Source organism: Pleurodeles waltl, chromosome 5, assembly GCF_031143425.1.
Source record: "Pleurodeles waltl isolate 20211129_DDA chromosome 5, aPleWal1.hap1.20221129, whole genome shotgun sequence".
Classification (NCBI taxonomy): Eukaryota; Metazoa; Chordata; class Amphibia; order Caudata; family Salamandridae; genus Pleurodeles; species Pleurodeles waltl.
Window position 1 is genome coordinate 199,160,111 of NC_090444.1, and position 16,079 is coordinate 199,176,189.

The following is a 16,079-nucleotide window of genomic DNA, read 5'->3' on the forward strand; positions in this document are numbered from 1 at the left end:
TTTTGAAATAAATCAATCCAATACTGGTACCAGTTTGGATTTATCATTCTGAGTTGTTAATACCAAAATCACAGGGTTCAGAGTGGCCATTATGTAACTGGGAAACTCATACTGACCAGTGTCCAGCAAATGCATTTAAAATTACTTCTCTGTCCACTTTCTATGTCCCTGGTTTGTCAAGGGCACAGTAAGGGCATATTGCTCATACATCTATGTCCACACATGCAGTATAGCGCATCCTGCCTTAGGACTGAAAGGTCTGCCAAAGGGGTGACTTATCTATAATGCATGCAGTGTGTAGTGTACAGATCACACGTCAGTTTTTCATTTTAGAATTGCACCGGAATAATCAGACTGCAATTGCAGTGCTGGGTGCACTTGGATGTATGGTCCCTGAGGGTGGCACAATCTGTACTGCTGCCCTCAGTGCCCTAGCCTTAGTGTCCCATGCCCTGGGTACTTACGTACCATTTACTAGGGACTTATGGTGGTAGCTAAAGGTGTTGCCAATTGTGCCATTGCATCACAACAGTTTTGGGAAAGAGATCTGGCCCAGGGAACATGGTTAGCAGGCGCCCTGAGCACTAACAACTTTGAAACCACATCAAATACCAGGCAAAATGATGGGGGCTAACCAGGTCAAAAGAGGCACTTTCTCACACCTTCCCAAGTGCAGAGATTCCTCCTGAGTGTGGATATAAATAAAGATACTACTTGTAACTTACCTTTGTGAATATGGAAAAATAGTAAAGTTAGACTTTTGGTCTAAGCTTCAGCCAAAAGTCCAACTTTACTTTTATGAATTCGTCCCAAAGTAGTTTTGCACTTTATCTATTAGGTTGAAGATATTATATTCCTTTAAGTATCCAGTTTAGTTTAGTTTAGTTTTCAGAATTTGTAAAGCGCATGGCGGCCCGAAGGCATCCCAGCGCTAAAAGTAACGAAACACAAGAAGGAGAGAGAGCCGGTATTAGTTACAGAATAGAAAGGTTTTAAGCTTTTTCCTAAAGAGGTGCTCAGAAGGTTCCAAACGGAGCTCCGTAGGAAGGGTGTTCCAAAGGTGGGAGGCTCTAGTAGAGAAGGAGTTATTACCCCAGGCTCTCTTGAAGCGAGAGACATGTGCATACCTAAGAGAAGAGGAGCGAAGGCTCCTGGAAGGGATGTGCAGGAAAATATGTTTCCTCAGAGAGATGGGACCTTTGTCCTGTAAGGCCCTATGAACAATGCAGAGAGATTTGAACTGGATCCTTTCTCTGACAGGAAGCCAGTGGAGGGTGGAGATAGCCAGTTTAGCGGAGGCGAATTTTGAAGAGTGGGTAAGAAGTCTGGCCGCTGCATTTTGTACTCTTTGCAGCTTCTTTAAAACATAGAGCGGGGAACTAAGGAACAGAGAGTTTCCGTAGTCCAAGCGAGAGAGAATTAGGGATTGAATAAGGATTCTTCTGGCTGTGGGAGGAAGAAGGGTAAGGATCTTTCTAAACATCCGCAAGAGGCCAAAACAGGTAGAAGAGATTTTACTGGCTTGAGAATCCATAGTGAGCCGGGGATCAAGTATCACACCTAAAGTCTTAACTTGGAGTTTAGGAGGAGGAAGAGATTTAAAGGCATCTGAGAGAGATGGAAGAGGGAGAGCGAGGGGGCCGTTACCAAGGATAAGAACTTCCGATTTCCCATCGTTGAACTTGAGTTTGGACTTGGTCATCCAATTGGCAATATCACTCATGCAGCAAGAGAGGTTAGTCACTGGAGAGTCCCCGGAACTGGAAAGAGACACCACTAGCTGGGTGTCATCTGCATAGGTCACCAGAGTCAAATTGTAAGGGGCAATTACTCTCGCTAAAGGTGACAGATAGACATTAAAAAGAGTGGGGCTAAGAGATGAGCCCTGGGGAACTCCGCATGCCAGCGGGTAGAGACCGGAAAAACAAGTACGGTCCAAAACTTGAAATGATCTGTCTTTGAGGAAGGAGGAGAGCGCAGAGCCTCCTACTCCTATATCTGATAATCTTGAACCGAGGAGATCGTGGTCAACAGTATCGAATGCTGCGCTTAAATCAAGCAGTATGATAGCTACATGCGACCCTCGGTCTAAGAGCTGGCGGGCTGACTCAGTTACTGTAAGAAGAGCTGACTCAGTGCTGTGCAAGGTTCTAAATCCCATTTGTGTAGGATGAAGAAGTTCATTGCTTTCAAGATAACTGGTGAGTTCAGTGTTGACATGTTTCTCAAGGATTTTCGAGGAAATAGGAAGAAGAGCAACAGGTCTAAAGTTTTCTAGTAAAGTAGGGTCCAGTTTGGGTTTTTTCAAAAGGGGTTTAACAATAGCGTGTTTAAATGACAGGGGAACCGATCCCAAGGAATGAGTTGTTAAGAATTTTGGTGAGAGGAGGGACAATAACATCTGCTACCTGCACGAGAGCAGAGGGAGGAGCGGGGTCTAAGGGAGAGCCAGATTTAATTTTGGACAAAAGATTGGTGGTCATCTCCTCAGTGAGGGGAGGGAAGGAGATAAGGGAAGCTCCTACAGGTAAGGAGTTTGTAGAATTATCAATGGGGAAGTGATTCATATGTGGAGGAAAACCCGAGTAAATGCTGATGACTTTGTCCTGAAAAAAGGATGCCAGTCGATCACTGTAGGACACAGAGGCCTCCATCATCGGGGTAGGTCGAGAAGGGGTAGTGAGATCTTTAAAGATTTGAAAGATTTCTTTCTGGGGACACAACGAGCGTTCTATTTTTCCACCATAAAAAGTGGACTGGGCCATTTTAATGTTATGGTGGTAAGTTCTAACGGATTGCTTGTATGTCTCTCTGCTGGAGGGACTGTAGCTTTTACGCCACAGTCTCTCAAGTCTTTTACAGTCCTTTTTGAGTTCAAGCAGGTGGGGGGAAAACCAGGGTTTGGGTTTATGAGTTAAGAGGGATACTCTGGTTCTAATGGGTAACACAGCATCCAAAGAGGATGAGATCCATTTATGAAAGGAGTCTGCAGTTCCTGAGGTGGAGGGGTGATAAATTAAATCAGAGGCTAGAAGAGTTTTGCGCCACTCTACAGGATCAAGTTTTGACCAGGAACGACCGGAAGAAGTGGTGTTAGGGAGGAGGCCATGAGTGGCATCATACGGAAAAGTGAACGAGAGAAGGAAGTGATCGGTCCAAGGAAGTGGCAAAGGAGAGGCCGTCAGCAGGTTGGTAATATTGCTGAATATGAGATCTAATGTATGACCCTTCTGATGGGTGGGGCCAGATACATACTGAGTTAATTGGAGAGCAGCAAAAGAGGACGTCAATAGTTTAGCCGAAGGGCATTCCAAGTTATCAAGATGAATATTGAAGTCTCCTAAAATAGTGAAATTGGAACGGTTGCAGATGTGGCTAGCTGCAACCTCCGGTAAAGTATCTAGGAAACGTAGCACAGGTCCCGGAGGGCGATAAAGCAAAATACCTGAAAAGGTGAAAGTGGAGGACACACATAATGAGAACAATAAGCTCTCACAATCAGGAATATCCAGGGGTTGAGTAGTGCATTTAATAGTGGTTTTGAAAATAATAGCTATTCCACCACCTCTGGCCGTGGGTCTATCTAGATGGGTCATGGCGTACCTGGTAGGCAGGGAACTGCAGATGAGTGAGGCAGAGTCCTCATCAAGCCAGGTTTCGGTAAGAAACAGCACGTCAGGTATGAGATCTTCAAGAAGATTGTGGATATATAAAGAATAAGCAGCAAGGGACCGGCAATTAAGTAGCATCATTCTGGCTAGCGAAGGGGAGGAAATTTTAGCGGACGTGAGGGGCACAGTGGTCCAACCACACCGTGGGCAGGAGGGGCGGGGAGGGAGATGTGACTCATTAGGATGGGAAACACAGAGATCATTGTTTCTGAATGCCAATAATTCTGAGGAGGAATAAACTAACCTCATAGGGGGTGGGAGAAAGGCAGCATCTCCGGGCCCAGGACGCTCCAGGGCGCGGACGGACGCAGATGGGCTTGCCTTTGGCGCGCCTTCGGCGCACCAGCGGCGCGCCCGCTGCGCGGCCGGCGCCCCTCCGTCCTTAAATAATGACAAGAGGCAGCCTGAGCCGGCATCGAGGAGAAAGGTAAAAATAAACTAGACCGTTAACCCAAACAAAATGGCGGTCGCAAAATGGCACAAACAGGAAGAGGAGAAAAACAAGGACTACTGAGCATCCGGTAGCCAACTGAACACGGGCTCCGGTGCTCAGACACAGTATGGAGAGTGACAGTTCAATTTTAAAATGCCCCCAAATAAAATAGAAGATTTAAAATTCAATTATTTAAAACGAGTTCCTTTTAAAAAAAATTCCAAACAATTTCAAAATTGATTTCAGGACTAGTTAAGCACACATTTCCTAAGTAAACGATATTTAAAAGATATAGCCTACTTGTGTCTTACTCGGAGCTCGGCCCGTGCCCCTCTGTCCTTAAATAATGACAAGAGGCAGCCTGAGCCGGCATCGAGGAGAAAGGTAAAAATAAACTAGACCGTTAACCCAAACAAAATGGCGGTCGCAAAATGGCACAAACAGGAAGAGGAGAAAAACAAGGACTACTGAGCATCCGGTAGCCAACTGAACACGGGCTCCGGTGCTCAGACACAGTATGGAGAGTGACAGTTCAATTTTAAAATGCCCCCAACTAAAATAGAAGATTTAAAATTCAATTATTTAAAACGAGTTCCTTTTAAAAAAAAATCCAAACAATTTCAAAATTGATTTCAGGACTATTTAAGCACACATTTCCTAAGTAAACGATATTTTAAAGATATAGCCTACTTGTGTCTTACTCAGTTGAAGACAGTAGGATTCCTTTCCTGAACCAGCAATTGACAATATGAATTGAAACTGTTATTTGAGACTTTGTATTTCCTTAATTTTATATGTTATCATAAAATTACTGAGAACATTTTTGTTTTTTTCTGCCTATTTTTGTAGACGAAACATAGCATCCAGCATGGAAATTTGCTGCAAATTTTCACAATTAATCAGTGATTATTATATTAATATTCATAATTGATTTATAAGTGGGATATAGCACTTCAATCGGACATGCCATACTCAAAATAAAGATTACCCGTACCTTAAATGGTAAAAGAATGAAATAAGATAACAAGCTGTTGCATAGAGATAAATGTGGAATATTTTGGTGAGAAAGTACAGTTTAGGTTCCTCATTGAATTATGTGATTGCTATGTCTAAATATTTTTGCCTACCTCTGTTCCTGAGGGCATGACAATTCGCTACCTCCCATTTACCTATAGTACCTATAGTATTACCTCTGAAGTGTGTATAAAATGTTGTTCTATCAACAGGATTTTCTTGAACGGTATCTTTCGAATTTTGATTTCCCTTTAGAAAGTATGCCTCTTGTTATGGCTTTGAGTTCATATTATGGAAGCAAAAGCCTTAGGACTATGAGCCCGATTTACGTTTTGGCGGACAGAGTATTCTCCATCTAACAGTCCGGCTGGCAATAATCACAGCAACCGTAGTAATCTTTATTTAGCACACATGTCCAGTGCTACCTCCTTCCTACAACATCTAACTGTTACATCTTGAATATATTTCAAAATATCCCCAACACTCTTTTTTACATCACTCACACTCCAAAAAAGCATGGTCTATCTTACATAACATTAATACATTCTGCCTCCCCCCAGAAAATAAGCATTACATTATAACCAGAAATTTAACAACGTTCGATCAGTCTATCCTTTCTTTTTGAAGTTCTTGCTGATATTCTAGGTAACTGTTGCTCCTGTTGATTGTCCAAATGTGTGTCTTCTTGATTATTGCCTCCCACTATACACGTCCCGAAGGAAGTCTTATACCTTGTTACTATTCTGTTGATATTTTGTACTGCAACAGCTGTTCCTTGAACTTTTGTTACTTCCATAAGTGTAGGGTGAAATCTACCTTGAGACTTCTGTGTTTGTTATTGTCTCAGTAGTACTAAATCACCTACTTGATATTCTTTACATTGACTGTTTCTTCAACGTAACGTTTCATTTTGTATTTTGCTTCTTTATCTCTTTTCAGGATTTCTATTTGGTATTTTGGCAGAATTGATGGAAGATGTGGCAAACGTGTTTGCCTGGACAGTCCAAACATTAACTCAGAAGGACATTTTTCAGTTGACCCATGGGGAGTATTTCTGTAATCACATAAAACTTGACATAAAGCTTGATTTATTGACAGTTGTGAATGTTTTGCTCTCTGTATTGTCTTTTTAATGGTGGCCATTAACCTTTCCACCATGTTGAAAGGTGGCCCATTATCTAATTTTAGTACATTTGGTATTCCCCAAGTCGAAAATATTTCATCAAGAATTGGAAACACAACTGACGCAGATGTTGACAAAATCACTTTTACGATAGGAAAGCGAGAATCTTCATCAATGACTGCCAAAAAATAATGTCCAGAGTCTAATGGCCCATAAAATTCTGCTGCAATATTAGACCATACAGCACCCGGTAACTCAGACATGTGCAATTCACCATTTTTTTTTTTTAGTGGTGCACTGACATAAGTTCATATAACTTCTTCTACTTGACTGTGTAATTTGGGAAACTATATTTTTCCTCCTAAAACCTTTTTTGTAGCAGACACAGCTCTGTGTCTTTCATGAGCTAAATCAATTATATGTCTTTGTATCGTTGATGGAATAACTATTTCATTACCTCTCAGAAATATTCCAGATAGTTCCGACTGTATATTTTTAAATGCCAAGATATCTTGTTTCTTTATATTTATTAATTTCCATTTATTGTGAAGCATGATCTTCTTTATTTATTGAATTATTTCATCAGTTTCTGTTGCTGCAAGTAATTCTTTTTCTGAAACAATTCCTGTCACCGCTGTACTAATTAGAAAAGGTACATATTCTTCTGCTTCCATCTGTTGATCCATGCCATTTCTAACTTGGTGTCCAGACGTATAATCTGCTCTACTATAATCTTTTCCTGGTTTATGAATTTTCTTGAATCTATAATCCATTAATCACCTTCTCCATCATTCAATTCTTGGGGGAATTTTTGTTTTTGGATTACCAAAAATAGAAATCAGTGCCTGATTAGAGGTTATGATTACAAATGGTTTCCCATAAAGGAAAACATGATAGTGTTCACAAGCCCAAGCAACTGCCAAGCTTTCTTTTTCTGGCTGAGAATATCTTTGTCAACTTCAGATAAACTTTTACTGGCAACAAAACTACATAACGAGACGTTTCTCTACCAGGCGTTTGCTGCACTAATATTGCACCACGTCCTGCTGGACTACCACTCACCATCAATTCTGTGTGGAGTTCTGAATCAAAATATTTCAAATTTTCTGCTGATGATATGTCTTCTTGTATCTTTTTAAAGGCATATTCAAAATCATTGCTCCAATTAAACTTGTTTTGTTAACTCTCTGAGCATAGTGCTTTCAGAAGCAACATTTTTGATAAATCAAGAGCAATAGCTAGCCATTCTCAGGAATGAATGCAATTCAGACACATCTTTAGGTCTAAGCACTGCATTAATAGATATTATCTTGGCTGGATCTGGTCTCATTCCTTCACAATAGAATATATGACCAAAAAATGTAAATTCGGGTTTATTTATCTCACATTTCTTTAAATTGTCATGCCAGCTTAAATAAGTTGTTGACATAATAGCTAATGCCTGATCATACTCTTCTTGTGTTCTTCCAAAAACTAAGATATCATCAGTGAAGTTCATTGTATTTTTTACAAGTCTTATTATGTTTGTTATAGTTTCCTGAACAATTTCTGCAGCTGAACATATGACACAATTCAATCAGTTGTATTTAAATAATCCAAGGTGTGTTAAGAACGTTGTGATGTATTTAGATTGACTGTCAATTTCTAGTTGATGACACCCTTAATATTAATCAAATTTTGAAAAAACAGTGGCATCATTAATACTACTGATCATGTAATTTAAAAGTGAGCCAGAGTATCTTTCCATTTCAATTGCTGTATTAGGCACCCTCATATCAACAGAAATCCTGATGTTCTCTGTACCTTATTTTGGGGGCACTACAATAGGTGATAGCCGTGGTCTAGGGCCATTGACTAGTTTGATTATGGCTTGATGAAGTAATGAATTTATTTCTATTTCAACTTTTGTCTGTAAATGTATTGGAACTCTTTTCTGATTGTTTTTTCTGCCTCATCAATACAAAATGTGATCATTTTATCTTTCAATATTCCCAATACATTAAACAAATCTGGATATTTTTTCAATATCGGATGATTCAAATCCATGTTACAGCTCATTGCTAATAAACCCATGACGTGTGCAGTGATATTCCTAGTAAGTATGGTCCAGGAACTTCACCCTTTAGCAGATGTATTTCGTCTTTACTAATTACATCTCCATATTGCAATATTTTTCAAAATTTTCTAAACATTGAACAGGATGTTCAGCTTCCCATTAGAGAACATTGACATTGGAAGGACTTAAAAGAGGTTGTGTCTTCATTTTCTGACATTTCATGTCGCTCCACTATCAAGGACAAATGGGACTTTTTGAGAACCAATCATTTTGTTCACACTAGTTGTTTCATTCATATTTTCCCTTTTTATCATGTTGATTTATTGGACTTCACCGTCTTCACACATCATTCATAATCTTTCAGATTGTTCTACTTCTTCTTCTGAATCATATTCAACACTTTCCATTTGTCTGACAACTTTTAGTTGTTCCCATTTTTATTTATTATCTGAAACACTCAATGTATTCCAATTTTTTTTTTTGTTCAAAAATTCTTTTTTTTTTCTTTTTTGAACCTACAAACACTTGCACAGTGATTCTGTTTTCCAGACTCTCTGCATTGCTTTCCTAACACTGGACATAGGTTTACATGCAACAATTGCAATCCACGTCTGTAAAATAATTTGTTTCTTTATTTTGAACTCTATTTTCTCTGCATGATGCCCTTTTTTGATTTTTTTAAAATTGTTTTACAGTTTTCATTCTGCCTTCTTCCATATTTGTGGCATGTTTTTGTACTTATGTTTCTGTCCCAGCCATGCATAGAATTTCTTGTAAACCATATGTTTCAGACTCACAAGATGTCACTAATTGTTTAATCTTGTTACATATTCATAAATTATTTTGTCTTCTTTCTGAAAAGCTGAGGTAAAATTATATCTTTCAAAGAGGATCACATTTTGCATTCAGACATTTTATTAGTCCTTTATATGTATTCCTCTCTTGTTCGGGCAATGCTGTTATTATGTCTTCTACATCATCTCCTATTAAATTAAGTAATACATATTTTGCTTTCTCATCTGACTATTCTTTGCATGTTGCTTTAAAAAAATGCTCAAACCTTCTTCTCCATATTTCCCACCTTTGTGCAATATTTTGTTGATCTGAAATATTAAATGGTAATGGTCTTCGAAAAATTGTGCATGAGACAATTCTTTCACTTTCTTTATCATTGTAAATCTCTGTATCCATGTTTGTCACGTTTTCACTATTTGTTTCTTCACTTGACATCAATTTTATAATTACTTATTTCCAAATCAAATCAAAATGCGCATATATGATGACTGAATCTAACTTGGCCGCCTGGATTGCCTCCAAAAGCATGGTAATCACTGTTGACATGTAGAAAATTGTAGAGAAATACAAGTGTGTTAACCACTGTAAGCAGATGCCCAGTAGGTGGCATCAAGAAAATCGGAAGTCAGTGCCGAGTAATCTTCCATTCAGTGTCACATGAAGCTGAACAGAACTGTGCAGGGCCTGAAAGTGCTCCATAAACACTTGAATTGGTAGGTAAAAGACAATTCTGTTTCTCAGTCTGCTGCGTACACCCTTAGTAAACATGTAATTCATCAAATGCGGCCAAATTATAACACCTGCTTGAACTTAATACGGTAGTCAGTTACTGGAAATTGTACTCGGAGTAACTTTGCCTGTTTTTAAAATGGCAGCTTTTCATCAACATTTTGCAATGTTTTTCTAATTACCCTCACCAATCAATTCCTCTGAAACACTCCACACAGCAAGAGTCTCGTCCAGTTGATGTGCCACAACTTTCAACGATGTGTGCAAGCCTCGGCGATCCTCATCAATTGTGTCACAGCCGAAATGGTTTACAATCTGTACCTTGATGATTTTCCGAATCGTTGGAGAGTGTTGTCAATTTCATAATAATTACGCTTGGCAGTGGGCTCTTCCACTTGTCGACATTTTAACAGTCCACCTGGCAATAGCCACAACATCCACAGTAATCTTGAAGTACCTTCATTTAGCACACATACCTAGGGCTACCTCCTTCCTACAACAGCTAACTGTTATATCTTGTACATATTCCAAAACATCCCCAACACTCTTTCTGACATCACTCACATTCCATACATGCATGCTCTGTCTTACATCACAAGACACACATGCTCTCTCTTACACCACTCTTTTTTACATCACTCACATTCCATACACGCACGTTCTAAGTTACATCACATTATTACACTCGGTTGGCTTGGCAGAGGATTTAAGGCCTGCCGGGCTGAGGGTACTCCACCCACCAAATTTAGGAATCACTGTCAAGCTGGTTGTCATTTCAAAAGCATATGCAGTAACAGCCATCATGTGGTTTCTGGTTATGCTTTTTTAAGTTTGATAGTCTCATGGCTTCATCAGCTTGACAGAGCTGCTGATCAAACTTTAATTTATTTTTAAAAAGAAAATCCAAAAATTGGATTTTCTTTTGGAAAATTAAAAAAAGTAAGCTCTCCTCTCCATGGTAGTTCTCTTTCATGTGAGGGGAGCATTGAGCAGTTTTTACTGGCTCTTATGCACATCTCAAATAGGTGGCCAAACATAGCGGTCAACCTCCAATGTCCAGATGGAATAAGCAGGCCTCCTGCTTCCAAATCTGGTGGAGGAACCATTATGTTGGCAGTAAGAATACTCTGTCACTCTTGTGACAGAGTATCCTTCCTCCGAGCGTATACATTGGGCCCTATGTCTATATACATAACACACAATTATACAAATTAACTGAACTAACAATGGTATTAATACATTTACATGTTGATTAAATAAAGGTGCGAAGGGGTTCACAGAAGAGCTCAAAGAGCAAATGAGCAAAAGGTGAGATTGGGTGAAAGGGTTTAAGTAGGAGAAAAGTGTTGAGTTAGAAACAGAAGCAAGAGTTGGAAATGAAAGGATGTGCCCAAGACTTATCCTTGATAAAGCCAAGAAGGGGCACATGTGTATAGGACGTAAAAAGAGACAGAATTAAACATCAGAAGTAGTGGGTTGGAATGAGTGTGAAGTAAGTTATGTGGCAAATAATATGATTTTGACTAAATGAGATTCCATTAGTAAGGGGATTTATTATGTCTGCGGTAGGACAGACTATTTTAAACTCCCCTATAACTGGGTGGGTATCTATTGCTTAGGTGTAGTTTATCTTCATATTTATCATATGGATGAAATGAATGAGAAGAAGCATACAATTGTGAAGAGAGAGAAAGAAAGTCCTGGTCAAGTGATAAAGAACATATTTTCATGCCATGATTCCTATAGTCTGTATAGCTTTAAATGATGTGAAGATTAGAACATTGTCTACACTGTTTGCTAGGTTAGCTTCTAACATAGCAAACATTTTAACAAACATTAATAGGGAGTTGATAGCTATGTGAGTTATGGTTATGCAAAACTGACTAATTTTAGATATGTTATTACAAAAGAAGATGGAGTCTGCACATGTTAAGGATACAGCAATGGTGTATCTCCTGATAACAGTGATCAGATGAACAAGTATACTCCGACCATTACCAATATCAATCATGAGATAACAGTTCTGGAAATAGGTGCTGAGAAACAGTTCATGGGTTAGTAAGAATGGTAAGGAATTTTCAACTGTTTTTGAAAGATTTGGTAACCTAGAAAAGGGTATATTTAGTTGGATACTAACGTGTAATAATCATTATTATTTGCGTAGAGAACGTTAGATGTGTTATGTTGAAGGGGAGGTTACATTGTGGAAATACTGAAAGGCAGCAACAAGCAGAAGAAAAAGAAACTGAGAAGATCTTGAATTAGGCAATATCTGATCTAAGATATTTGACAAGATGAAGGAGTTGTATGAAGCGAAGTGCAAGAAAATTAAATAAGAAAACCTGTATTGTAAAGGGATATAATGTAATCATCAAATTAGGGGTTGATAGATGTTTTTAATATAATGCATAATTGTAATAACAGTGTAAGTAACACATAATGAATTTAAGATATTATGTTGAGAAGCTGTGTTTGTTTAACAGTGAAATATGTAGGCCTTAAACTCAAATTGATTTTTGCTGTCTGTGGCCATCTTTTCCTACACTCAATCATCTCTCGGTCTTTCCCACACCATGCACTCAACACACTATAGCTAATTTGAAAACAATGTTTTGAAACACAATGTCATTCTCATTTTTTACAGATTGTTCATTCTCAAGTGTAGTTTTCATCCTGTGTTAGCAAAGTGAATGTTTTTCCAAGGTCCCACCAGTGGTGCAACAATGTGATTCTCATGGGAGTTTAACTTGTTTTGTAACAATATTTGTAACAACTATTGAGGTGTCCCAGCAGCACCAGGGATGGGAACTGTATTATGTGAACCTGCAGGACAGTTATGAATGATGTGACTATAGAAACTGTTTATTCATTAACCTGATAAGTTTAACGTGTGGGAGCCTAATGTAATTGTTTTCATGTATATTTTCCTTTGTATTTTCCAAAATAAAAGACACCCTTTCTTGATGGTGTTGGGTTTACTCTCCCCTGATCTTTAGAAGGTGAAACTCTGTCAGTCTGACCTCTGAATTATGACTTACTTATTTGAACTGAATTATATTTCGTTCTGCTATTTTATATATTGCATTTTATTCTGAGCTTCAAGCTTTTAAATGACAAACGACTATCTGACTGAAATCTTGCTACTTATTTTGCTTTCTCTAATGCCTTTAACCTTTATAAACCTTCTTGGTTTTCTCTGTAGTACTTTTCAGTCTTTATTGTGAAGCCTAATATTCTTTAAATTCAATTCTGAAATGCTACTTGATATTGAATTAACTTGAATGACCAGATCCAGAGAGGAGCAACAAATTCTAGGGGGATTAACACCATTCCAGGTCCATTACAAGCGCTTCAGCTTTACATTAAATAAAAAGTGCTACATAACTGCAGAACGTGGGCTTTGGGTAAATCCTTTGCTCATGACTGTATGGTCTTCTTGTATATCACAGTTCCCTGCTCTTTATTCAATGGTTTACTGTCCTTGGAGCATTTCTACTTTTTCCCTTACTTTGATTGACTGTGTCAGGGAACTATTTGGCTTTCTGTTTTTGGGATACTTTTTCCATTAGGCCTCACTGTGAGTGCATGCCCTGTTCATTCCTGTGGACCTCTGTGTACTCACATTCTCTTTCCTTTATGTCTCAACCCCCCCACCCTACCTCTCTACCCCACCCTTTCTGCAAGGATCCAACACTAAGCAGCTCTGTGTCACAGTAACTCTCTAGCTTCCACTTCATGAGTCTCCATGTCTCTGGCTCTCCCTCCTCCTGTAAATTTCTCCCTGCCCTTCCCCTCTCCCATCGCTCTCTCCCAACACATTACTAATGCTCCTTGATGTCTTCCACAATTGCTAAAGCAAATAGCAGACACCAATCACCTTAACAGCCTATTTTTTTTTTTTATAATTTGAAATACGTTGCATGGAAACATGGCATGCCACAATGTTGCATGATGCAACATGCCAGTGATTACAAAAGTACAGAAAATACTGCTCAGGATGGCTACCACACTTTGGGCCTCACTACGAAGCTGGCGGTCTTGTGATCGACAGTCTCACAGTTGTGGTCAGGACCGCCGCTGCTGTGGCGGTCTGACTGCCGCATTATGACTCTGGCAGTCAGACCACCAGGTTACCGCCATCTCTGCCATGATCAATGATCCCGACAGGCTGACAGTGGCAGAGGTCAGAATCAGCCAGGACAGGGATGCATGCAGCGCCGCCCTGCTGAGTACGACCTGGTCCACAGGGGGCCCGCACTGCCAATGCACTTTGAAGTGCAGGGGAGCTCCTGCCCATCAGCCTCACAATGCTCACTGTCTGCTGTGCTGGTGCCCCCTGCGGTGGCAGCATTGCCACCAGCTCAATAACGAACCGGCGACAATGCTGATACCACTTTCCCACTGGGATGGACTGGGTTTCCCAAGATGGAAACCTTGTTTTCTGCCCGTCCGCCCAGCTAGAAAGTCGTAATCAGGCCCTGAGTTATCTGATGTAACATAAGGTGACTGCCATCCTCAAAGTGAAGAAAATAATGTTTTCATGCTATAAAAATGTCTGCATACTTTCAAGATGGCCACCGTATTGTGTTTTGTGCCACACAACACAATATGGTCGCCATCCTCAAAGTACGAAACATTATTTTCTGTACTTTCAACTAGCCTCAGTATCGTGTTACGCTTCATTGTATCATATCATGTTGTGAAACACAATGAAACAAACAGCTTGAAACCATGAAAAATGTATTTTCCTCTACTTTCAAGAAGAATGAAAAATAGGTTTTAAGACACTGGTCATCGCTATTTGCATTGCCGGTGATGGTGTATTTTGAAAGCATCAGGCACTGACAACGCGAATAGCAGTTACTACAAAGTACTGGCAAAGGAAAATTGGTTGGTTTGCCAATGCCAGGTTTTTGCTATGCTTTTTTTTGCTACCAAGGAGACATAATTATAGACAGGCAGTGGTGCATTTTTTTCATTTGAAAAGGTAATTTTAGAGAGCTCACTCTGGCTTTTTTCATAGTGGCCAGACAATCAGTTTCATACAAGGCTGCAGAAAATAACTTTGAAAGAAGTGTCAAAAAGATAGCGAAGGCGCTCTTATATTATAATCCATGCAAACATTTGAAAGATTAGACGATTGAACCATGCCTGGTAAAAATCCAATCAATTTCCCTAGACAAATAAGGAAATATTAAACTAATGTTATCCAGATCTGTATTTCAGCTAATTAGGAATCATAGTTAAGATCCAAGTTAGGAGCCTTCCTCCCTCCTACTTTGGACAGTAATAATTTCCTGCTTTCACAATTAACCATCTTGTTTGCTTATTTGATTGCTAACTAACTCCCAGTATATTAAAACATTAATGTTAAGAATAAAGTTCTAATTAAATACAATCGACTACATGTCTGTTTTCTCTCGGTAACATTTTGTGTCTTTCAGTCACCTTACTATTTATTTTAATATATCATTTATTAAAGAGCTTTATGCAAAATAACATGTCTCCTTTAGTTTTTAGTGCGCTTTACTGACGGTGAGGAATGCTGTATCATGACAAGGAGCCTAGGCAATGCTTTTCCTCAGTAAACATGAGTGTTTCTCACAACAGGTCAGCCCAAGTGTGCCCTGAATTATAAAGGCAAAGCAAAGAATAACTCAAGGGTACTGGAACATCACACATAAGCATAAATTTGATATTTTGTGTGTCTTCATTTTCTACATTTATTTTCTTGTCGCCTAATGAGGCTCTGTGAGCCCCTTTTCTGGTAGAGGTGGTCAATGCTGGGCTGTCTTGTGGTAAACCTGGGAAAATCCTGTTGGTCAGTTAATGGGGGTGGTTGGGCTGGTTGCTCACATAGCCAATACAATAGGTACTGCTTCCCTATCTTGCACTGCAGGCTAACCCGCTGCTTGTATACATTGGGCAACTTCTGTAGCGCCAGTCTCAGGGAGAGTGAGGGAACAGCAACCCAACGAGAGACTTGTCTGAGGCATTTATGAAGCATTTTACCAGTCGCAAGACTGGTAAAATACTTTTTGCCATGTACAAAAGGCAAAATGCAACTCTCTAACTTGTTACTGAATCACATTTTCCTTTGGTGATTCGGTATTAAGAATGGGCTTGTACATGGCGTTTCTTCCTAATAGCGACTCGCAGGGCCTTGTGTGAATGTTTTGCAAACAGAAAGCTGTTGCAAAACATTTGCACATTACTACCAATTTCAAATTGATGGTAACATATTTGCAAATGCTGATG